Consider the following 8,537-nt stretch of genomic DNA (forward strand, 5'->3'; position numbering starts at 1 on the left):
CCCCACGTTTGGAACCTTACTATGATAAAGTAACTCCTACACAACATTCATACATAAGTTTTCCTGTAGACATAAGTTTAATTTCTCTGGGATACATGTCCCAACCTATGTTAATAATATGATGGTAATGCCACAGTTCCTTTTATAAGAAGCCATTGTGGTTTGCATTATGTTGTAATAGGAGCGGCGGGCTATGTTCCCGGCACCCGGCCACCCGCACGGCTAGCTTTACCCAAAATAATTACAGGGAAACTGTATTCTTTTAAACACTGCCTGGCCCATTAGTTTCAGCCTCTTATTGGCTAGCTCTTACATATTGATCTAACCCATTTCTAATAATCTGTGTAGCCCACGAGGTGGCTTACCAAGGAAGATCTTAACCTGCGGCTGTGTGGGGTGGGAGAATCATGGCGACTTTTAGACTCTGCTTCTTTCTCCCAGAATTCTGTTCAGTCTACTCCGCCTACCTAATTTTCTGTTCTATTAAAGGGCTAAGGCAGTCTCTTTATTTAACCAATGAAATCAACACAAAACAGAAGATTCTCTCCCATCAGCATTAAATGCCCACCAAAGGCCTGTGTGCTCAGGGCTTGGCTACCAGTCTCTGCCGCTGTTAGGAAACATTGGAAAAATGATGCCCCAGTGGTAAGTTATGTCTTGGAGAGATATGGGGACTCCTGCCACGCACTCTCCACTGTGGAAAGCAATGATACCACAGACATAGAGCCAACAGTCTGTGGACGGCAACTTCTCGGACCAAGAAACAAAAATAAATCTGCCCCTATAGGCTGGCTATCTTGGGAATGCAGCCACAGTGGGGGAAAGGAGCTTGCCCGCTGACATGATGGTTCATGTGCTACTTTCCTTCCCGCAGCAGCGCAGGTGCCAGTCCTTTCTCCTCTTCTGTACCAGCAGCTGCTAAAGACCGTAGGCCTGCAGCACTAGCTCATGGTGCTCGCTGCAAGTTTTCGCATGTGTAACGCCATCTCTCTCCCCCCCATCGGCACTTTTCTTCTCCTTGCTTATTTATTTTCTTAGTTATTTGTTCATTTAATAGTGGGACTTCTTCTGAGTTCAGGAATTCCTTGTGCAGGGTAATTTTAGGCTCTGATAAATCCTTTCATAGGTGAGATGAACCACACACATTGATCCCAACTATTCTGCCTTTCCATTCTCTTGAGATCAGTCACAGAGTAAAAATTTTCCATTTTGGTGAAGTTCTGTTGACCCAATTTTTTCTCTTTTAAAGGTCATAATTTCAATGTAAAATCTAAGATTACTTTAGTCTCAGATTTTGAATTCGTTATACTATATTTTCTAAACATTCCATAGTTTAACATTTCACATGAATGTATATATTTCACTTTCAGTTAGTTTTTAAATAAAGTATAAAATTTAATGGCCAGAAACACAGCACAGCAGGTCAAATTGCTTGCTGCCAATTGTTGCCATCTGATGACCTCAGTTCCATCCTGGGACTTGCATGTTAGAAGGAAGGATTCGATTCCTGAAAGGTGTTCTCTGGTTCCCACAAGCACACTGTACCATATGTACATCCAATAAAACACTCAATAAAAATAAATGTAATTTATTTAAGCCAAGATTTTTGGATACCTATGGATGTTCAATTGTTCCAGGGCATTTTGTTTCAAGTTCTATACTTACTTCACTAAATAATTTATTTTTACCAAAAAGTAATTGTATTTGTGTCAATTTCTTTTTTGATTCCTTAACATGTTCTATCTAAATATCCATCCAACTGAAATAAAATAATTATGATAGTATTATTTCTAGCTTGCCAGGAAAGGTTTTCCCTGTGGAGTCTAACAAAGGGACTTTAATTGTACACAAAATATTCTGTTTATTTTACAAATAAAATCATATATCTCAGAAAAAAGAGCCAAACATCACCAGTAGCTGGATCAGCTGGCTGAGTAGACATCACTGTGTCGTTGTTTTCTGCCTATGCTGAATGTTTCAGGTGCACAGTAAACTTTAAAGGGATGGTCAGGAGCAAAGTAAAGCTACGTAGCAGCTACCTTCCAAGAGTCTGCTCTGAACTGGCACCATTGTTAAAAGAAAGGAGTCAAAAAGTTCAAAATATGGCATAGGTTTCTTCTTTGAGGCCTGTTGATTTCTGTGTTTGCTGAAGATTGATTATTAAGTGCATTTAGGATTTTTATGCTCTTCCGATGAACTGACCCCTTTGTCATCCACAATTGCCTCATTGTCCACAGAAAATCACTGCTTTGTGTCTTCATCAGAAGTCAGCAAAGGCACAATTGACCCCCTATTCCTTCTGTTCATGTGGCACTGCTGATTCTATCCATATGATTTGTGGTATCTATGTCTTACATTTAAATCATTCTTATTACAGAATATTCGCTGCTTCTCATTACTTTAATCAAATATGAAAAATGTCTTCCAATTTGAGTTTTAGATCATATAAATAAATAGATGGTAGATAGAGAGGTAGATAGATAAAGATATAGATAGATAGATAGATAGATAGATAGATAGATAGATAGATAGATGGTGTTATTGTTACTTATTAGTCTTTGTTTTTATTTTTTAAGATAGTTTCTTCAGCATAGCCCTGGATTTTGGGAAACTCACTCTGCAGACAAGTGCTGACTTCATACTCAGAGATCCTCCTGCCTTTTTCTCCTCAAGTGAAGACTAAAGGCCAGTGTCACCGTGTCCAGCTCAGGTCACTTATATTTGACACAACCTTCAACGTTTTAAAAATAAATGTTTCATTGTACTATTTTTTCTTTAAGCTTTCATTCATCCTCCAGTGTTTTAAGACAATGTTCCCTGTCTTCTGGTTCCCATAGTCTTGGATGAAGAATCAGCTTTCAAGTTAATCATTGTTCTGTTGACAATGTCAGCATCTCTGGATGATAGCTAGTTCTTATGTTTGCTTATAAGAGAGTAACCATGAACCTGTGCTGACTTGCTTCAATATGTAGGTTTATACTCTTTTTTTTTATCAATTTGGAGGAGAATTGAATCAGTATTTTTTCTATTTTTTTATTTTTCTCTCATTTTGTTTCTCAGATTGGAAGTAGATGTTAGAACTTGCATAGCTCCCCATATACCCCTGTAGATTTCCTCCAGTCCCCTCTAATCTTTTCCTCCTTTCTTCTTTACACTGAACAGCATCTGTTGACTTATAAGTCCATCAACCGTCTCCTCTTGCCTCCTTCAAAATGTTTCTACTAAGCCCATTCAGTCAGTTGTGTAGACAGCGTATTTTGAATTCTAAACCTTACGTGTTGGCTAGTTTTATGTCAGCTTGACACAATGTTTCCATAAAATTGGCCAATAGAAAAGTTTGTCAGGTATTTTACTGATTATTGTTTAGCTGGGGAGGGCCCAGCTCACTGCATGCAGTGCCAACCCTGGGCAAGTGGTCTTGAGTTGTATAAGAAAATAGGCTGAGCAACTCCTGAGGAACATACCTCTATGGTAAGCAGCATACCTCTATGGCCTGTTCTTTAGTTCCTGCCTCCAGGTTCCTGCCATGACTTCGTGCTTTGGCTTCCTCTAATGATGAACTACAACCTGTAAACCAAATAAACCCTTTCTTCCTTGGGTTGCTTTAGGTCATTTGTTTCTTCACAGGAATAGAAATTCAGACTAAGATTCCTTCTGTAGTTTCTACTATTCACTGTTTTGCACATAATTGTAATACATGCTTTAATATTTCTGTCTATTTAGTTTAAAATATTTCACTGCTAATAGTGATAACATGTATTATCTCCAGATCAGTAGCCACAAATTATGTTTTATTTGAACATAACTCATACTTCTGTGCACCTAGAAGTGCAATTAAACAATTATGTGAAATGTCCAAGTATGAATGATCTAGTCTAAGAATGTGGATTACCCAGAGAACCTAGACAACAATGAGGACCCTGAGAGAGACATATATAGATCTAATCTACATGGGGAGTAGAAAAAGACAAGATTGTCTGAGTATATTGGGAGCATGGGACCTTAGGAGAGGGTTGAAGGGGAGGGGAAAGGCAGGGAGGGGAGCAGAGAAAAATGTAGAGCTCAATAAAAATCAATAAAAAATGTGGATTATAACATTTGTTTTCAAAGCACTGTTACTGCTATTTGTGTCTCTCCATTTAGCCCCTAATCCTTCCTTACTAAGTGAGGCCTCGATCTGATCAGAGATGATGCCCTAGGGAGCCTGACACAAGTGTTCTGAGTTTGGGAGCAGCCTGGGCAACAGAGGAAGACATTCTCTAAGCAGGCAAACAGTGACAGTCAAAGCTTCACATCTGATAAGGCAAACGACACGCTTAAAAATTGCCCTTCTGAAAACAAAAGTAGGATACAAAAGAAATAATAACAATAATTAGCCGATAAAAGCACCAAAAAGCCAAATTGTTGCAATGGCTGTCCTCACAAAACCAATCTACAGATCCAATGTAATCTCCATCAGCGAAGAATTCTAACACAATTGTTCACAGGAATTGAAAGGACAATTTTCAGCTTCATGTGGAGACACAAAAAGCCCAGGACACTTAAAACAATCTTGATTAATACAAAAGCTAATAGATACCAAGACCCCAGATCTCAAATTGAACTACAGAGGTATGAAAATAGCACGGTATTAGCACAAAAACAGACAAGTTGACCAGTGGAATCGAATTGAAGACCAGATATAAGTTTATATACCTATGGACACCTTATTTTTGATAAAGAAACCAGAAATACACACTAGGGTTGGGGGTGGGGGGGAGATAGCATCTTTAACAAATGTTTATGATCAAACTGGATGGCTACATATTTAATAATGCAAACAGAGCTGGGCTATGGTGGCACACACCTTTAATCCCAGCACTAGAGAGGCAGAGGCAGGCCGATCTGGTGGTGGCATACACCTTTAATCCCAGCACTCAGAGGGAAGGCAGAGGCAGGTGGATCTCTGTGAGTTAGAAGGCAGCCTGGTCTACAAGAGCTAGTTCAAGGACAGCCAGAACTATTACACAAAGAAGCCCTATCATAAATACAAAAAATAAAGCAAAAAGACCCACACTTATCACATTGCACAAAACTCAATCTGAAGTGGATTGAACATAGTAGAACCTCAGCCTAATACCAAGCACACTAAGTCTGAAGGGAAACGAAGTGGGAACTAGTTTTGACTTCATCAGCACAGGAAAAGACTTTCTGAACAGAACACGGATAGTACCAGCAGTAGGAAGAGCAATTAACAGCCGGGCGATGGTGCTGCACGCCTTTAATCCCAGCACTCGGGAGGCAGAGGCAGGCGGATCTCTGTGAGTTCGAGACCAGCCTGGTCTACAGAGCTAGTTCCAGGACAGGCTCCAAAGCCACAGAGAAACCCTGTCTCAAAAAACAAAAAACAAAAAAAAAAAAAAAAGAGCAATTAACAAACGGGACCTCATGAAACTGAAAAGCTTCTGTATAATCAATGACTTCATCATTTGGACAAAGTGGTCAGGCTACAGAATGGGAAAATATGTTTGCTAACTAAACATACAACAGAAGGCTAATCCTAAGATGTAACTGCAATGACTCAGAGAACTCAGATGTAACTACAAACATCCTGTTACAGTTGCTCAATCGCATCCATTGCTGCTGTAGTCATACCAGCCAGAATTTGGAAACAGTATAGACATATGCCAATTTATAAGGGAATAAAGGAAATGTGGTACAGTTATGCAATGGAACATTACTCAGTTGGTACCGAAAGATAAAATCATGAATTTCACAGGATGGAACTAGAAAAACTAATCCTGGGTGAGGTAACCCGGACCCCAAAAGACAAATATGGTGGGTATTAGCTCATATGTGTTTGTTAGCTGTTAAGGCTTTGATAATCAGGCTCAATTCATATAACCACAGAGGTTAGAAATAGAATAGGGGACTAAAGGGAGCTCTTTAGGAAGGAGAAATAAAATACTTATGAATGATGGATGGATGGATGGATGGATGGATGGATGGATGGATGGGATGGGGCTGAAATGTGAGGATCAATGCAGAAAGGAAGGAAAGAGGGGGTTAAAGGAAGAAATATTGGGAGGGACAGCTAAAATTAAGGGCCATTTGAGGGGTCGTATGGGAACTTAATACAGTAAAAGTTTCTTAAAATACATACGTATATGAAAGAAATCTAAATTAGATCAGCAAATAACGGGGGAGACAAAGTCCCAACTATATACCACTTGTCACCAAAAAAAACCTCCAGTGCTGGGAATGAGTTACATTTACTCTAGCTGTGGGCCAAAGGGGACCCCATAGAAACTCACAAAGAGCCCAGGGTATTGCCAAGACAATTGATTGTTCTCAACACACTGACGGTAAGGAACTATTGTCACAGACAATATCTAAACAGTTCATTGAATGTGAGAGTTGAGCTGGGACCTACCTAGAACCTTCACCCCAAACTAAATAGTGTTTATGGTACCCCACATGCTACCAAAGGAGAATATTAAACACCAGCCTAGCTACAACTCCATCGACAATGCTGACCTGACTGAAAAATGAGCTAATCCAGCAATGGCACAAAGCTGTGAGAGCAGCCAATCACATCTGGTTGGATTTAAAGCCCACTCCTTGAGAGGGACCCCATTTCAATACTGTTTGGGTCGTCAAGAACCTAAAACCATATAGGTCAGAGACCTAGGGGGAAGCTAATACTACTGTTACTTTAAAGGAATGTATCAATAAAAAGACCCCTAATAGCATTCTGCTATCCTTGTTGAAGGACTCTAGCAGGCTCAGGTTTAGCAAATGTGGCACCAGCAATCTTTGCCCTTCCCCCTTCCTGCTCCTTTGTAAACAGAGATAACATCCCTAAAGTTGCCTTCAAGGTCTTTTCCCTGATTTGGATGTAGTCTTGGGTCAGAATCATTTCTGAGGCTGACTACCAAGGTCTAACAAACAAAAGCCCCCACCTTGGTTCATCTAATTAACATTCTCAGACAAAATACACAACCTTATCCTAGCCATTCTAATACAGACTGCCCCTTCTCTTTTCTTCTTAAAAATTATGCCCGCAAAGGTCGTTTGCTGCTGTTTTATTTGCCAGAGTTGGAAAGCAGCCACTCTAACTTTTGCTTCTTTGCTTAGGTGGTGGCGCACGCCTTTAATTCCAGCACTCAGGAGTCAGAGGCAGGCGGACTCTGTGTGTTCGCGGCCAGCCAGGTCTATAGAGCAAGTTCTGGGACAAGCTCCAAAGGTACACAGAGAAACCCTGTCTCAAAAAAACAAACAAACAATAAATGAATGAATGACTATAATAAAAGATCTCTGTGAAAACAGGTGTTTGCGTGTGCTCTGTGCCTAATCTGGGGTCTGGAAGGGAGTCCCCGCCATGGGGGAATTCCCTTCACTCACGCATCAGTGCCTTGCTCAGCCACCATCAGAGAAGCCTTCCCTTCAGAAGATGTTTTTGGAACAAATGCAGAGATGCATAACTGGACAGTGTGCAGAGTTAGATACCTTGGAACACTCTGTCCTTAATGGGATGTCTCCAACAAATCCCTCCCCTAGGAGCTCAGGGAACTCGGCAGGAGAGGAAGCAGAAAGACTGTAAGGGCCAGTGGGGTTGGAAGACAGCAAAGAATCAAAGCCTTCTAGACACCCCAAATGGATGCACATATGAACTCAGAGAGCCCATAGCAGCATGCACAGGGCCTGCACAGGTCTCAGCTGGGTAGAGTTGCAGCGCTGAAATAAGGTCTTAGATCCAAGGTTTCATCCAAAACTGAGTAGCTGTCTCCAGTTGATACCCACTAGGAAAGGGAAAATTAATTGTCTCCAGGGGAGTCTCACTGTGTATGCAAACCATTCTTGAGGCTAGGCGCATGCCCAGCAGCAGATGCCCACACAAAATGAACTCACTGGCGTTTTTGAAGTTTCTGCTGATGTTGTTGATGTCGTCACACAATGCTTTGTCTTACATTAAAAAGCTTTTATGCCTTACATATTTTTTGCTTATATAGTTAGGCTGCCAATTTTAGTTCCTTGATGGTTTTTTTTGCATATGTGTGAATGGATGTGTCTCAGCATAGGTGTTTCTTGGGCTTTTTCTTTGGATCTTGTTTTTCTGTCTGTTTTGTTCTATTCTGTTTTTTTTTCATTATTATTATTGTTGTTGTTGTTTATTTATTTGTATTATTTTCTTAGACACCTGTTTGTATTCTAATGCAAAAAAGAAAGGGAATGGATTTAGGTAGGTTGTAAAGTGGGAGGAGCTGGGAAGAGCTGGAGGAAGAGAAACCATAATATTAATATATTGTATGAAAAAAAAATCTAGTTTCAATAAAAACAAAAAGCCAGAAGATAGGAAACCTCATAAACCATCTAAAGAACAGAGAACAGGTGGAACTAGACTAATTCTGAAAGCAACTTGAGCTGACCCAGGCAAGCAAGACCGCTACTGAAGGATGAGTAGTCATTTCTCAGGAAATCCTCCTAAGGCAGAGTACAGAGTCAGCAGATTCAGGGAGCAGGGCAGGGTCACACTGGACCTCACACCAGGGTCACCA

This window comes from Microtus oregoni, unplaced genomic scaffold, assembly GCF_018167655.1.
Source record: "Microtus oregoni isolate MIOR12 unplaced genomic scaffold, Mior012 000000F_ref0000247, whole genome shotgun sequence".
Lineage (NCBI taxonomy): Eukaryota > Metazoa > Chordata > Mammalia > Rodentia > Cricetidae > Microtus > Microtus oregoni.